At 37.0% G+C, this 17,655-nt stretch overlaps 1 pseudogene; it reads right to left on the bottom strand.

Annotated features, from left to right (window-relative positions):
* Positions 1-1,108: 1,108 nt before the first annotated feature.
* On the bottom strand, positions 1,109-1,602 carry LOC115522856 (annotated as a pseudogene).
* Positions 1,603-17,655: the final 16,053 nt, after the last annotated feature.

Genomic DNA, 17,655 nt, shown 5'->3' with positions numbered 1-17,655 from the left:
GCCTTTGCCTGGAAAGAGCTTTGCTATACCTTTACCATCTTGCCTCAGTTAGTATTTAACATCCTCAGCTCTGGAGAAAATGTAACCATCTAATAATTTCACAGTAGAATATACTGGTTCTTAGAATTAATGCTATCAGGGGCGCTGAGGGGCTCAGTTGGTTGAGCATCCGACTTCAGCTCAGGTCATGATCTCGCGGTCTGTGAGTTCGAGTCCTATGTTGGGCTCTGTGCTGACAGCTCAGAGCCTAGAGCCTGCTTCAGATTCTGTGTCTCCCTCTCTCTCTGCCCCTCCCTGGCTTGTGCTCTGTCTCTCTCTCTCTCTCTCAAAATAAATAAACATTAAAAAAATTAAAAAAAAAAGAATTAATGCCATCATTCTGATAGGAATAGTAAAGCAGGTCATGGAAATATCCTGAATGGGTATGACCTGGCATATGGAGGAAGTTAATTTTTTTTGCAGAGTAACATGCTTTTATTTTACTATGATGCGTATAAGGAAAGACAAATATGCCAATGGTACATTTCCAATTTGACAAAGCAATCTCAGAAGTACTTATGATATTTAGGAAAAGAGACACATCAATTATTAAGTAATGGAAGTTAAATTTTATGGAAACATGGGGATCTGCCAAAATAGCAAAGTGATAAAAGGAATGCAGAGACTATCAGGCTCTCCCCTCAAAACAGAAGGACCAATTTATACATTTTGCATCCTTTCATTATTTATTCTTTTTACTTTATTAATAAAAACAATGTGTTCATTTAATATATTCATCACAAGGGCTTAACAAGAGACTTAATTTAAAAAACAGAAACAGGGGCTCCTGGGTGGCTCAGTTGGTTAAGCATCTGACTCTTGATTTCAGCTCAGGTCATGATGTCACCTGCTGGGCTCTGCACTGACAGAATGGAGCCTGCTTGGGATACTCTCTCTCTCTGTCACTCCCCTTCCCTCAAAATAAAAAAATTAACTTAAAAAAAAAAAGAAAACCAAAAACAGAAACAAAACAAAAATGACACCACAGCCTAAGATACAGAGTCCTCAACAGGAATGAAGGAAAGGACAGACCCTCTAAGGAAAAAACAAAGACAAAAAAGTAGAGTGACTAGACAATCAGGCAGGGTTCTTGGCTGGAGCTCTGCTTTGAGTAGGTTTCCTGCAGCTACTTCTTAAAGGCTGTAGACTTTTTTTTTTCAGAGTCTAACAGGCTCTGGGGGGACAGTGGGATGGTCCTGATGGATATGGGGGACCACTATTTCTTCAGGATGTCCAGGCAGATGTTCCCCTGGGTGTCCATGGTGGGGTGGTAGCAGGGTGTTGGCAGCTGAGGATGTTAAATACTAACTGAGGCAAGATGGTGAAGGTATAGCAAAGCTCTGTAAGCATAGCCAGTGGGGAACTTCCAGGAGAGCTTATACTTCAGGTCTTCCTTCATACACTGTGCCAAATGCTCCATGGATGGCCCCCACCTATTTGAAAAGTCTGTCTGATTCAGGAAGGCAAAATTCTTACATTGCCAGACATCCTGAGGGTCATCAGATCCTGCTGTAGCCTCTTGCCCACAGTGCCCAGCTGGCACCCCCCACTGGGCTCGGCTCCTTTGCGCTGCCATGGCTGTGGCCCTGGGTCTGGAAAGCCATCCTAGCAGAGGACAGGGAACTCAGAAAGCATGACTGCAAATGCCTTCCTTTTGTCACTGTAGGAAAAACATTTGGTGGTATTGCAATGTTTTCATTTTTGAGGTTCTAGCTTTGAAAGTATGCTCAATTTTTTGTTTCTTTCTTCATTACATGAGTATACATCTTCCCAGGAACAGTGCCACAACACTTTGGTGTGATGCTGAAAGAGAAGGAATAAGGTAATCCTCACAGTGATGTTTCTTTAAAAAACATATACATATTTTGCCCACTTTCCCTAGAAGGAGGTGTGGCCTTGGTTAAAGATCCTTAACAATTCTCAAGTCGCTGGCTGATGGTTTACCCAAAGTCAAGGCATTTAGAGCAATTTAGATGAATGGTTTACAAAAAAACTTTGCAGACAAGATATATGGTTTTAACTTTTAGAACAGGCTCAGAGTGTAAGAATATTTGAGACCCAGGTAAATATTCTATTTTTCAAAATTCCTGAACTTCAGGAGAGGTTGTTCATAATCAGAGGAGTATGATAAATGTGTTGTGGATGTAAACAGGCTTTCTTCCCCAGTCTTTATCTTAGTGCCTATGCTCACTCAATAGGCTCATGAACAAATGGCCCGAGATGCCATGGGTAACAGGTTCAAAGATGGCATGGTCACCATCAATGATTGCTCAGTCGACAGCAACAGGAAACAACTCTGATTCTCCAGGGCAGCGCCATGTCCCATGGGGACCAGCCCTGTGATATTGTGTGATAATTTAAATCTCCTGGAGTCTAGGAGCAGTAAAACATTTTTTCTTTACTGAAATAGACACTGGATTTAGATTTACCTTCCCTGCCCATCAGGCTTCTGCCAGCTCCACAATATGTGGACTGATTGAATGCCTTTATCCATCATCCAGTATATCACAAAATATTTCTTCTGAGGAATTAATTTTAACCATGAAATAAATAAAGTATTGTTCTGAGCTCATGGAAGACATGGTCTTCTTTTATATCATATTTTCTAGAAATAGTTGGACTTACAAAATGATAGAATAGCTTATTGCAGTTCTGTCACCAGCTTTGAGACCCTTGTTTAAATTGTTGTCATGATGAATAAAGCACATGCTCTTAACCAGGAAATAATACATATTGTTTCTCCAAAGTAAAACAAAACAAAACAAAACAAACAAACAAAAAACAAAACCTATGTCTAGGAACCAGAGACAGAAATAGGAGTGTTGTCTATCCTGATTGTAACTAATGGCCTACTTGAGGAAATCTTGCTTTCCGTACCCAAGACTTGCTTTCTGCTGATTGTGGGCCTATGTACCAGTAGAATTCAGCTACTAAGAGGGTTCCCAATGATCCATGCCTCCTGATATTCAACGTCCTTGAGTGATCCCTTCCCCTTGAGTGTGTGCTAGATTTAATGCCTTGCTTGTAATAAATAGAATACAACAAAACTGGTGGGATGTCATATTCTACCTTAAGTTAAAAAAGATTCTGGCTTAGGGGCACTTGGGTGGCTCAGTTGGTTAAGCTTCCAACTCTTGATTTTGGCTCAGGTAATGATCTCACGGCTCATGAATTTGAGCCCAGTGTCAAGCTCTACACTGGCAGTGTGGAGCCTGCTTGGAATTTTCTCTCTCCCTCTCTCTCTGACCCTCACTGTCTCTCTCTCTCTCTCACTCTCTATCTCAAAAATAAACATTAAAAAAAAGATTCTGGCTTCAGTTTTGCTTTCCTCTATTACTCCCTCCCTTGCTTCTGATGGAAGGTGGCTGCCATGTTGTAAGCTGCTCTATAGAGAGCATTACATGGCAAGGAACTGAGGCCTTCAGTCCAGCAGGCCATAAGGAACTGAGTTCTGCCAATAACCACATACATTAGTTTAAAAGTGGATCTTCCTTCACTAGAGACTTCAGATAAGACCACAACCCAGACAATACTTTGCATCCTTATAAGACATTCTGAGTCAGAGGACTCAGCTATGGTACACCCAAATATAAGATATCCCTATAAGATAGGAGATAATGAATATTATTGTTTTAAGTTGCTAAATTCAACAGTATTTTTATTTTCTTATGTAGCAGTGGATAACACACAAAGTACCCAAAAGAGAAATGCTTTCACAGTGTACATAACATTAATTGTTGAATACCATTTTGAGTTTCACATACTTTGGGGGCAAATAGACAAAAAAAAAAAAAAAAAAAAGGTTAGGTTTTGGCTCAGAAAATGTGAATATGAAATTAGTCATGTAAAAAAATTACAACTAATTATGATTTATAACCAATTCTGTAAAAATGAAACTATCGCATTTACCATATTTTCTTTCTTCCGAAAATGCATATTTACATATTTTATATAGATAATTTTACTTTTCTTTCTCTTTACCATTATAAGAGGTTGTTGATAAACTTTACAAGTTTCCACCCCCCTCACACGCACACACACACACACACACACACACACATTTCAGAATATTGAATTGGGAATCACAATGGATATAGAGAAGAAATGTATATTAATCAGAGATGAATTATTGAGCATCTCTCTTCAAGGCCAATGTGAGTGTATATAAGACTTATTGTTACTTTACGTAGAGTACATTATCATTTTTTGAAATCTAATGTGAGAAGAAGGGTATTGTAGATATTGAGCAACTAATGGAGTAGATTACATGGGCACTTATTGTAATCTGCCTGGTATCGAAACATACTTTTATTTGATTGGGACCCCAAGAAAGTTTAATGGCAAGGCCCTGCTTTCCACAATAACAAACAGAAGGGAGCTGATGGCCTCACTTTCAGTTTGCTGGTAGCTGTGGCACGGCTACGTGACCAACTCCTGGCATAAATGCAGAAATTCTAGCATCTGATTTTTAACCTTGAGGGTTTGACATGAAACTCAGAGGAGGGTTCAGAATCATCATGAGCAACCATTGTTTAGTCAAGAAGCCTGTGAGTTTGGCTGGAGTTTGGAGACTCTTTCTAATATGATTTTGCTGGGCATTTCTGCCCTCATTTTTAGACTTTGGTTCTCTAATGATTTGTTAATTGTGTATATCAATATTCCTTGAAAATATCTTTTCAACTTAAATTGGCCACAGATAGCTTCTGTTTCTTATGAATCCAAAGTCCCATTGATAAAAATAGTAGCAACAACAAAAACAACAAACAATAAAATAAAGATACTTACTCCTCACTCAGGTTGGAAGGATCAATTAGAAAACACATTTGAAAAAGACAAATGTTGCTAAAGATTACCAAATAATTTTAGCATCATGAAAAACCAGTATAATGATGATACATAGAGGAAACCAAAGAAAAAACTGGGACTCTAATTAATAATAAATATTACAAAGAATGCGAATTGAAATAGTACTCTATTATTTTTACTTAATTCAAAATATGTATATTTACCTTTTGCCAGGAATATCATTAGGTCCTTATTGTATGTTTTCACATATAACAGTCTTAACAAGCATATGAAGTTAATGCTAACATTATTTTAAAATGAACAAATTATTATCTGATAGCTATTGTGGCTTCATTATAACCAATTGGGTGATAATGGAGCGAAGAAAATGGTTTTGATATTATCTCTGAATCTAACTTTTTTTTTCTTTAATTTCAGAGAACTCCAAAAATTAGATATTTTGCCACAATGACTAATGTGGCAGACTGGTTGCACTGATTATTACAAATAATAGTTTCTCTGTATCCTTTGCAAAAATACTTTTCAGCAACTTCCATCAAAAGATGAAGTTTATTTCTTACCTGTGAGATCTAGGCTGAACTTATAATTTGTTTTGTTCCACAAAATATGGCATAAATGACATTGTATTATCATTTCAGTTAAGTTATTAGTCATTCTGGTCACTGGTCTTGACCAAACCTAGGTCAAGAGACATTGCATGTATCTTTCCTCCCTTAAGCCCCTGAGACCATTTGAACAAACCTGGAATGATCGCCTTGTCCTTGAGACAAGCTATCTAGTCCAAGACAAAATTAGACCAGCTACACTATCCCCCTAGTAGCCCTCCAGATGACCACAAATATATGAGTGAGACCAATCTAGATCAGTCAAGTTCAGCCTGAACCACACTCTATAGCCATCTTACAGATTCATGAGAGATGATGAATGGCAATTCCTTCAAGCCAGTAAGTTTTAGAGTGATTTGTTACACAGTAATAGTTAACTAATACCAGCATTAATATTTAGTATTCATGAGTATTTTAAAACACTATTACATCTATCGGCTCATGAAAAAAGGTTTATGGCCTCTGCAATCTGAATGTTATGAATTAAACACCTTGAGGTTTGGCATTCTGTGGAAAGTATTTATTCGTCCATAATTTTATGATTAGTCAAAACTAATTTAAATAACTAGTATAGGGAATTAGGATATTTTTATATTTCCAAGAATTATGTTAAAAATCTATACACTATAAGTTTCCTTGGATTGGGATCAAAGGAAGAAAAATATATTCAATGTATCCAACAACGACAGAAATATTATAATTAGTAATATTTACTGAATGCTTACTCTGCACTGGACTCTATGCTAGGTATTTAGTCTTTATTCTCATTTTTAACCCTAAGTGACACCCAATCTGTACTTTCTACAGGGAATCCATACATCCTCAGGGTCTAGTCTGATTAAGGATAAACCCACAGAGCATGAGCTGTCACACCTCATCAGAGTCAGTTTGCAGACTGCCAATACCCAGAGCTATTCTGGGATTTGGCAGAAGCAGCTGCAGCAGCACCTGTGAAACAGAACTTCAGAGAGCATCTAGGAGTAGAGTCAGCATAATAAAGTTTCTACACGGACTTGTGCATGGACGAAGTAGTATGGAGATGTCTGGGGTCCATTGGAGGGGTTTCCGGTTTTCCTAAAAGCCCGAGGAACCAGCTATGGGAAAGACATTCAAGTGAGGCTTCTTTCTAGGTCTCAGGAAGCTGAACTATTGCTTAATGAGGTCCCAAGCTAACACACGGGCCACTAGAGGAAGCAGTTTTCCCAAAACAAAAGGAACAGCCCTTTTAACCCTCTATCTGTGTATTCTTAGCTTCTTCAGAATCATCTGAGAAACATGTTTAAAAGTACAGATTGCTGAGCTCATTTTCTGCATTTTCAGATTCAGCAGATCTGAGGCTGGGCTCAAGAATTTTTTGTTTTTATTAAGGACCTTCATTGAAGTCTCTAGTGAAGCAAATATGGAAAACATTACTTAGGTGGTGAAGGAATTAGAACATCTAAATCTCTGGCAGCAGGCAGCAAGGGAGGATGAAACTAAGTAGCAGGTTTGCAAGGTTGAAATAGTACAACCCCAGGCAAAGCTAAAGAGACTAGAAAGTGGAGATTGTGTGAAGCAGGGGCAAGTATTAACAGAGCAAGAAGAACCTAGAAGCAACTGGTCTCCTATTTCTCTGTGTGCCTAAGTAAATGGTTCATTAATTCATGGGTTCTTCATATAGTGAGTGTTACCATGGATAAGGGACATTTCTGGTTTCACCAAATTAAAGGTTTGGTTATAAATTACCTTTGCCTTCAAGGATGTCACAGTTTAAATTTTTTTTTCAACGTTTATTTATTTTTGGGACAGAGAGAGACAGAGCATGAACGGGGGAGGGGCAGAGAGAGAGGGAGACACAGAATCGGAAACAGGCTCCAGGCTCCGAGCCATCAGCCCAGAGCCTGACGCGGGGCTCGAACTCACGGACTGCAAGATCGTGACCTGGCTGAAGTCGGATGCTTAACCGACTGCGCCACCCAGGCGCCCCAAAGGATGTCACAGTTTAATAGAAGAAATAGACACATAACCAAATAATTGAAAAACTCATGGCATTGATGCTGTGATAGATGTATAAACAAAATGAGATGGAAGTAGAGAAGGGAATTAACTCTATTGGGAGAAAGGAGGGGTCAGGAAAGACTTTGGTAGGACTTGGTCTGGAAGAATGGGTAAGAGTTTATCATAACGCATAAAGGATGAAGGACATTTCAGTTAGAAGAAACTGTGTGCAAAGGCAGTGAAAGAATCAGACATTTTGAGTGGAGCGTATAGAAACATATTTTAGCTAGAGGGGAGAGTGCCAGAGGGGATAGGGAGATAGAAACCAAGTAAACTGGGATCAGGTACTAAAAGTATCTTGTAATCTTATGCTAAGATATTTGAAAATTATCCAGAACTCCATGAAAAACCGATTCATCCATTTAGGCATTTTTTTAAAACAGAAAATAATTATCAGATTTATTTTCTACATTTAAAGCAACACATACACCACATGACTTGAGTATATGCTAAAGATTGAATTGTGTCCCCAAAATTTGTATGTTAGAAACTTTAATCTCCAATGTGATGGTATATGGAAGTGAGGCCTCTGAGAGGTAATTAGGTTTAGATGAGGGTGTGCCCCATTATAGAATCAGTGTCCTTATAAGAAGAGAAAGGGGGCGCCTGGGTGGCGCAGTTGGTTAAGCGTCCGACTTCAGCCAGGTCACGATCTCGCGGTCCGTGGATTCGAGCCCCGCGTCGGGCTCTGGGCTGATGGCTCAGAGCCTGGAGCCTGTTTCCTATTCTGTGTCTCCCTCTCTCTCTGCCCCTCCCCCGTTCATGCTCTATCTCCCTCTGTCCCCCCCCCCCCCCAAAAAAAGAGAAAGACCAGAGTTCCCTTTTTTTTTCTTGCCATTGAGGACTCAGCAAGAAGGCAACAGCCTATAAACCAGGAAGAGAGTTCTTACCAGTAACCAAGTCTGCTGGCATTTTGATCTTGGACATCCTAGCCTTGGGAACTATGAGAAATAAGCAGCCCACGCTGAATAAGACAATGTACAAGTTTGTTCTGTTTATATTTCTGTGTTTGAAATATGTGCAGAAGGTGGATGGGGGACCCAAAGAACAATTAAGAAAGTCAAAGAGTTCCCTGATCCTGGAAGTCAGGATTAGAAGCCTCTTATATTGCAGCCTACCTGATTACAGGTCATCATATGGGGAGATTTAAAAGATGTTTCTGTTCCCCTATACCTCATCTTGCCAAATCCATAGACAAACACAATTAAATAAATGAGATGAAGGAATATGTGAAAAATTGGGATGTCACAGAGTAGGAAATTGGGAGAAGTAAAACTGAAAAAAAAAGAATTAAAGTAGAAAAGTTATTGAAAATAAAGTGATAAAAATAGGTAATTGCATGTTAGCTGATTCAGATTGTCTCATGGTGACAACCAGGATGGCTGTGACACAACCACTGCATGTTCATTGTTAATCTTTCTACTGTTTTCTCTCTTACACCGACATTTCCATTTGAAGGACCATCTATAAGGGCTATTTCTATTTTTACAGTATGCCCAGTGTCAAGATTCATGAGGTCAGATGTGAAGATGAATTTGTTGGTTAAGCTGTTCTTTCTTAAGGGCAAGAAGCTTAATCATTTTTTTTGTACTGACCTTGTCTTGTCTGGAGATGAATCAATGAATCAAGTTAGGAATGGTAAATCATGAATAAGTGATTTATGCTTGTCTTGATCAAATATGATAGATTGCTTGGGTTCCTGACTATTACTGTATATAAAGATTTATATAATATACAAGTGACTGTGGATTGGAGAAAAAAACTGAAAGTTTTCTCCAAGGATATAGTCCTATGAAACACTGTAAATGTTATTCCTAGTGAGCTACTTCTTGAACAAATGATGACTGGGTATGATTAATTCGATACAATTTTTTTTCGTGATGAAAATATTCCTCATTTTCTCATTTCTTTCCTTTCCTTTTCCAACCATTGTTTTCTTGTTTGTTTTCTTTTGGAGCAATCACGTCAAAATCCTATAGGTAACCAATAATACAAAATCTACTTTGTAATGGCTCTTTCTTACTGATCCACTCATTCAAATTTCTGGGAAAATCTTTACAGTCTTTTACCAGCAATGAACAAAGAAGAAATTCACTGTGGTCAGAGATGCCATCAGAGATAAAATAACTGCTAAATGATTGAATTTCCTCTGGATAAGCTCCAGTATGCCACATGTTTCTTGGGTAGAGGGAAATGGATGTAGACAAGATGGCAGTCTAAGGAAGTGACATTAACTCATCTTTTCAGACTAATACCTCTGAGAGAAAATCCAACTGATTTTCCAACCTGGTTTGCATAGTTTTCCACATGAGAGACTTCTAAGAAAAAAAATCAAGAGCAGATTGACAATTGATTGTTTTACTCCGGAATTGGGAATGTATGTCATACACACGGTGCTGGAAGCAAAGATTTAGTATAGAAAATATTTTGCTTTTCCTCGAAATTGAAATAAATATAGTTCTTCATAAACATTGTTATATAATGAAAAGCACTGCATACCATGAAAGTTACTGTCATCAACAAAATAGAAATTATGGCGATGGTTTGAATTATGTGCTTGGCAATCTGAGTACCCTATAAAATAATTTTTCTTGGTCTTAAAAAATATATGAGCAGTATTCAGTGTGAGACAGAAATCCATATTCTATATAATTTTTTCATTCATTTTCTCATTCAAATTTATACAGAATAAAAAAATAAATGTGTTTTTAAAGTCTTAACTACACCTTTATGTTTTAAGGGAGGATGAATTAATTTGACAAGATATATTAAGTGTATTTAACCTCACTTTATGTAGATCATAGAAACATCCTTTGTTCTAATGAATGGTAAGAAATAAAGGGTTTTTGTTCAGTCTTTTTGAGGGCTTTATTTTCTTTTTGGTATTCTCATGTTTCAAGTTCCATTCTGGACACTTTCGTGGATCTTTACCTTTGAGAACCATTTTATTTTTAAAGTTCTCAGGCTCTAGAATTTGTATATGAGCAAATCTTCAGAAACTAAAAGGCAAGGAAGTTTCGAAGAACATTTCAGAAACAATCTAAAACAATTAACTGAGTTAGGTATGCAAAATTCCAAGATACGGCAAAAGTGAGTGGATTCTGCAGATATAATTCAGGTTCCTGATTGGTTTTACTTTGATTTATATCAAAGGGGGGTTATCTTCACTGGATGTTACCAAATCAAGTGAGCCCTTTAAAAGAGTGCTCTCTTTTGGAGACATTTTTCTGCTGTCCTTGACAAACAAACCACCAAGAGTTACACAGCTTCAAGAAAGCTTCCACAACAACCACACTTCCGATGTGCTCTGAAGAGGATTCCAAGCCTCAAATGAGACTGCAGGCATGGCTGATATCTTTTTGTAACAGTGGACCTAATTATGTTGTGCCTGGACTGCTGACCTACAGAAACTGTGGGATTGTAAATGACTGTTATTTTTACTTGCAGTTTGTGGTGATTTGTTTATACTACTAAAAAACTCGCACAGGAATATCAGGTATATATTAGTCCAGAAAAACAAAACAAATAGGATATATATAGGGAGAGAGAGACAGAGACAGAGAGAAAGAGACAGAGTGAGGAAGTAAATTGTTATGGAATCTGAGAAGTCCCAAGGTCTACAGCTGGAGACTCAAGAGGGCTGATGTGTAAGTTTCAGTTCAAGTGTGAGTCTGAGGCAGGAGAAGACAGATGTCCAAAGATAGTCAATCAGAGACAGTGAATAACCTTTTAATTTTTTGTTGCTGTTCTACATGGGCTTCCAATGGATTGGATGAAGCCACTCACATTGGAGAGGGCAATCTGCTTTCCTCAGTCTACTGATTCAAACGTTAATTTCATCCAGAAACACCTTCACAGACACTTTCAGCATAAGATTTAACCAAATATCTGGGCACCCAGTGTCCCCGTCAAATTAACCCACATAAATTAACCATTATGAAAGATAACAAATGGGTGACTTTATGCAGATACTAGCTATTTTCTGTTGATCTGCTTTAAAATAATGTCCAATACATTGCAGAGAATGAATGAACATTTCCAAGATTTGTCTACATGTCTAATTGTTTATTCCATTATTTTTGTATTAATATTTATATTAAATTGTCCTATTCTTAATTTTCCTTAGAACTTAATACTCATTCATCCTCTCAAGTAAGTTAATAACTGAACAATTAATACCATGTGTAAAAGTCTGTAAATCAAACCAGAATTAGGCACTCAATACCCTTATTCTTTAAGACATTTAAAGTACTATGTGTATTATTTAATTTAGACAAACTCACATAATTATTAGATGCAAAATAATGTACAATGTGCTATTAATAATATAAAGAAGTAATAGACTCAGGCTTTATTACTGAGAAACTACTATCTAGTGGGAACAGAGCAGACATACAAAAAGTAACAGAAGCAGACTAAACAGAAGTCTTAACATTCCTTGAGATTGTAGGAGAAGAGATTAATTCTGTGGGGGAAGATGAGTTGTAATTGGGGATTGTACGTTTTAGGGGAAAGGTCATATTTGAAATAAGCATCAAAAAGATAGAAAGTACTTTGAAATGTGGAGACATTGTGAAATGTATTATGTTAATAAAGGACATAAACAGCCTATGTTGGTTGTACACTTTTCAAGATAACAGGACAGTAAAATAAAATGGTATTTGAGGTTGAAAGATTTCAGTTTGCATATAAGTTAGTTCACTTATGATCAAGCTTAACTTTTCTGAGCCCCAGATTTCTTGACCATAAAATGGGGATAATATAACAACCAACACTCATGCTGTGAAATCAAATGAGATCATGTGATTGGTTTGATTAAAGTAAAACTTTAATTTTCCCAATTATTACTTCCTACTATACTCTGTCAAATTCTCATCAACAACTGAGTAAGGAGCTTCCTAAAGGACATCTGCATGTGACTCCATATCTCTTCTTATACTTTCATTTAAAAAAAAACAATTTCAGCAGAAACTTTGTTCAAACTTTAAAAAATTACAATCATCTATTTGACTCAAAGCTTTCCTCCTGTACACAACACATGGACTTTCAACTCCAATATCGTGGAGCAGAAGTGAAAGGGACAAGAAGGTTGGGTGGTATCTCTTTGTCTTCCATCTTCCTTTATTTTTCCTCTCATGGTGTTCTTTGTGAGACAAGGCAGATAGAATGATAAATTGATCAATCCATAGCTAGAGAATAAGAATTATTTTCTACAGAATTTTAATGATCTGTAGAGAAGCTGTATTCCTTTATTAACGTTTTTTGTTTTGTTTTGTTTTTTACTTAGTAGTATCTTTGTACTCCTATTCTTTTTTGTTCTCATAAATATATGAGTTGGATTTCCTTGAAATCTTAGCATATGACTTCTGAAGAGAAGCAGGGAGAGTCCCAACTGGCTTTTCAGACTTCAGGCTCAAGGATTCCCCACTCCCTTCTAGATCAATAGATTATTTCCTTCTGATAATCTGGCATCACTAAATATCCCCTCCTTGATTCTCAGAAGCCATCTTGGTTCAGAAGGGCTTATGCCCCCAGCTCTGTTCTTTCATGATTTTCTCACAGTTGCCATTAATAAGTGACCCAGATCTTGCCATATTTTTTCTGATGTTTTCTGACCTCTAACTCCTCTTAGTCCCCTGAACAATGTGCAAGACTATTTATTCCTTCTTCCCCCAGGGCTTAAATTCTTCCATCTCAGCTGAACTCACAGTACTCCCTTCTCAGGATAGGCTTCCCTGTTCTTTCTGGGTGTGAATATTTTCTAGAGATTTTTGATATCTTCCATTGATTAAACCTCTTTACAGTCCCCTTTTTCCTCATACTATTATTTCAACTTCCTGCATGGGCTTCGTGCCTGCCTCTGATTTTGTTTGCTTACATGCAATTTGAAGCTTCTACATTTTCTTCGGGTTTAAATAAATACATAATTTGTGAGTGCTTTTCATCTTTCTTTTTGCAGAAGAATATGAGAATATTTAGATCTAAGCTTCTGCCATATTCTTACTTGAAGCACATGACTTAATTGAATTTTATGACTACAATATCCTCATGTATCTCTCCCAATTTTAAATATATTTAATATAATACTCCAGTCTGCTTACTTTTGATAGTTGGCATTCTTTTGTAGACCCTTTCATAACTAATTTGTATAGACTGAGTGGCAGGGGTGAACAGAAGGCAAGTTTGTGGGAATGCCAAAACATGTTAGTGTAGAGGTATAGACCAAAGTGTTCTTCTGAGCGTGGATACTCTCCATACGTCCCTGGTATGGACAATCCTCAAGTCTCTCTGACTCAGTTTCCTCCACTCACAGCTTAAAGATGGCAGACACTCAGGTGGGGCTGTGTGGAGAAAATGCTGCGTTTGCAGATGCTGACCTACCTGGAAGCGTTATTGGTCTCCAATTTTCTCTCAGTTGCTTCTGATTCTCCTCCAGCTCTGGATATCCTGAGGCTCTAATGCCCACTTTTTGATACTAGTCCTTTTCTATGTACCTTTGGATTTCTGGAATTTTCATGGTTTGAGATCCACTCAAGGAACCTCTTTCACCTTATTATTTTTTCTTTTTCTTGTTTTGTTATTCATTGCTTTCCTTTCAGTTTTTGGCAATACAAAATGGATCAGAAAGGCCATAATGTATCCTTAGATCGCTATCTTTTAGCTGGAAATCAACATGTTTCCTTCACTTTTCAATATTCTGGTCATGTTCCTCTGTATAAAGTATGGCTATCAGTGTTCTTCTTTTCAATTGGTGCATGGTACTGAATAAAATGTTCTCCTGGCTCTGTCATGAAAAATAGGTGGGCCATCACCTCCTTTGTGATACACACGCAGTATAAGACTATATTAACATATTTGACAGTTACACCACATTTGCTTTTATGGAAATTAAATCAATTAACACCACTAGGTGTTTTTTATTTTTATTTTTTTGTAGATATACTGATGCTAAGTCCAATCTTTTTGGATTTGGTTTTTATATAGCTTATTACTTACCACTTTCTGTTTTCATATAAATTATGATCAATATGACCAAAGCTAAAAATAATGTTTTCAAAGAACCACTACATCTTTTGTTGAACATACAACTTACATATTACATCAACTAAATAATTAAATTTCATTATTTTCAGTACTTTTCTAGAGAGACTCTTTTTTTTCAATAAATATTTATTGAGTAACCAGCCAAGCTCTAGATTCTGGTGATAGAGCAAGTAAAAAGAAACTTCTCATGCACTCATGGAGCTTATTGGTGAGAGGGATGAGAGTCTATACACACACACACTTCAAAAAAACAGTATCAGTGAGATATTATTGTTTTGCAGAGGACTAAATAAGATGATTTGATAAAAAAATCTTAGGCAACTGTATTTGTTATTTATGGTAAATAACTGCATTTTGTTTTAAGGAAGAGGCAGTGGCATGTACTCATAAAAAGTCTTCTGGCACATGTAACAAGAGAAAATCCCAGAACAATTTCTAGATACAGCCTTTCACATAGCAGGGTGCCCTAAAGAGACTAAGGTTTCAAAATATAATTTTATCAAGGATCTCTAGACAGGGAAGTCCATAGGTAACTTAAGGAAGTAAGAATTATAGTTCCCAATTAAGCTGATGGTGTTATGTGCATCATAAATTTAGTTGCACCCATTAAGCAAATAGAGCCAATATGTTTTATACTTTGATTATGATCGAAATACCTCCTGACTCTTTTACCTTGAAAGATCTAAATAATTTCATGTTAGAGAAATTGGGCCAATGGTATATATACTGATGTAGGTGTCTTCTATAAATAATTACTTTGCCTTAGCAAAAATTGAAAGAGTTTATAACTTTAAATCTATTTACTTCCTACTTGCCTCAAGTTCTAATGTTATTTCAGATTGTTTTGCCCTATATCTGTTTGCAGTGGTCTTACTTTTTAACTGTATAGTATTTCTTACACTTTAATATCCCCATAACATCTCTTCTTTTTCATAATTCCCATTCATTGTTAGGTATGAAGAAAATATGCACTTTTCACTCACTGTCAGTTGCATTAGAAATTGGTATTTTTGGGGGCGCCTGGGTGGCTCAGTTGGTTGAGCGTCCGACTTCGCTCAGGTCATGATCTCTTGGTGTGTGAGTTCGAGCCCCGTGTCAGGCTCTGTGCTGACAGCTCAGAGCCTGGAGCCTGCTTCAGATTCTGTGTCTCCCTCTCTTTCTGTACCTCCCTGCTCATGCTCTGTCTCTCTCTGTTTCAAAAATAAATAAAACATTAAAAAAATTAAAAAAAGAAATTGGTATTTTTGTAAAACAGCTTGAAAATAACTGTAGAATGTAGAATGCATGAAGATCTTCCATTTCAAGATGGCAGATAAAACATTTTTCCCTTAGCATTTAACTCTCCATTAAAATGATAACAGCAGTTAGAAGTAGATGAAATTTTACATCAACAATAGAATAGAAACAATGCATCCCTGGACAAGAGTTTTCCACAAATTTCTTAAAGTAGAAAATGAAGTGATTTCCAAGGACATTGGCCTCTAAAGATGGAGGTGGTATTGGAGGTGACTTGAAAGAAGTGCAGACACTGCTCTCTCTTACTATTTGCTTCTTACCACCTCTTCTATGAGGGGGAGCTCTAACCACAGTGCTCAGCTTAATAGACACTAACTGGTCATGTGGACAGAACCCTCCTTGGGTTTGTTCGCATGTTCAACCACTAAGAGGTGTGTTGCTGTCTTTCCTTTCTCCAGGCATGGGGAGTAAGACCATGTAGATTTCAAGCAATCTCTTTTATTTATATATTTTTTAACCATTTATTGAACAGATATATCTATATCTATATCTATATCTATATCTATATCTATATCTATATATTGGATGAATATATATATTGGATGAATATATATACTGGATGAATACCTGGTGGCAGATACATGAAGCATTTGGGATAAAATGGTGAGTAAAAAATAAGATGCTATGTTCAAGAAACCTACATTCTGGTGGGGCGATCGATCACACACATAAATTACCGCTGGGATAATTTCTATGACAATTACATGTTGCTATGGGAACAAACAATGGGATATTTGTTATGTTTTGGCACAATTTCATGAAAAGGTGAAAATCTAACTGCAACTTGAGGAATGAGCAGGATGAGCTAACTAGCAAATAGAGAAAGTAAGAGCACCCCCAAATTGGAAACAGTATGTGTAAAGCACTGTACCAGGAGGTGCTGGGTAAGTTCAAAATTATAACAAAAGGCTAGTGAGACTAGAGAACAGAAAACTAGAAATTTAGGTATGGCCCAGATACATATTGCAGCATAAGATATGTGTGATAGTTAATATTATGTGTCACCTTGACTGGACAAAGGATGCCATATCCATGTTAGTTAGACATTATTTGTGTGTGTGTCTGTGAAGGTGTTTCTGGAAGAGATTAATATTTGAATTGGTAGACTGAGTAAAGCGGGTGGATTTCCTAATGTGAGTGGGCATCATCTAATTCCTGAAGGACCTGCATTGAAGAAAAAAAGCAAAGAAACGTTAAATGCATTCTGATTGTTGAACTAAGACATCAATCTTCTGTCCTGGATACTCCCGGTTCTTAGGCTTTCAGACTCAAAATGGAATCTACATCCTTACCTCCCAGCCTTCAGGCCTTCCAAGAAAATCACTGACCCACTGACTGGGTCTCCAGCTCCTGATGGCAGATCATGGGACTTCTCAGCCTCTATAATCACATGAGACAATACCTTACAATAAATTGCTTTTTGGATATATATATATATATATATACATATCTTTTATTGTTTCTGTTTCTCTGGAGAACTCTAATACAATATATTAAAAGTTAATTGCTTATAGAGTTATAGGATAAATAATTTTTCTTCAAAACTTAGAAGGGGTTGTTGAGAGTCTGATCCTGGCTTAGTACTCATTCCTTTGTAGGGGATCAGTTATAATTTGGCTTTCTAAAAAATACTGCTTTGTTTTGTTTTGCTATCTAGAGCTTTTAGGATTATCTACACTTGGTGCTTTAAAATTTTACAGCACGTCTGTGGTGACAAATTGCTCATTATTTTGCTGGAAAATTGGTGGGAACTTACAGGGACCATGCTTTCAATTTATCAAGATATCGTCCATTATTATGTTTCCTCTCTCCTGCTTTTAAGATATTT

This window comes from Lynx canadensis, chromosome C2, assembly GCF_007474595.2.
Source record: "Lynx canadensis isolate LIC74 chromosome C2, mLynCan4.pri.v2, whole genome shotgun sequence".
NCBI lineage: Eukaryota > Metazoa > Chordata > Mammalia > Carnivora > Felidae > Lynx > Lynx canadensis.
Note: the sequence above shows the minus strand (reverse complement) of the source record. Positions and strands in the feature narration are given on the sequence as shown.